Raw genomic sequence first — 326 nt, 5'->3', positions numbered from 1 at the left:
CCTCAAGTCGTAAGAAATTGACCAATTACAGTCGAATCCGAGAAGAATAAACGACTGTGAGTCGCCCATTTCTTATGGCCTAAGGCTTAAGATCCTATTGTAGATTTGGACTTATACAGCGCCAAAGCAAACGATTAATTGTTACAATATTCTGAAACATTTATTTAGGTTCACGTAAACGTACTCAAAGAATTCCGTTATTCCGAACTTATTTAATCTACTCCAAAAACAACATATATGCCCCTTGTGCTCCTCTGGGCCATTTCTTCTTGATAACTTGTAAATCAGTACAGTAACACCATTCCGATTGTTTGGCTGTTCTCAAC

The sequence above is a fragment of the Trachymyrmex cornetzi genome, unplaced genomic scaffold (assembly GCF_001594075.2).
Source record: "Trachymyrmex cornetzi isolate Tcor2-1 unplaced genomic scaffold, Tcor1.1 scaffold808, whole genome shotgun sequence".
In the NCBI taxonomy this organism is placed as follows: domain Eukaryota; kingdom Metazoa; phylum Arthropoda; class Insecta; order Hymenoptera; family Formicidae; genus Trachymyrmex; species Trachymyrmex cornetzi.
The sequence above is the reverse complement of the archived record's forward strand: the minus strand, read 5'-3'. Positions refer to the sequence as shown.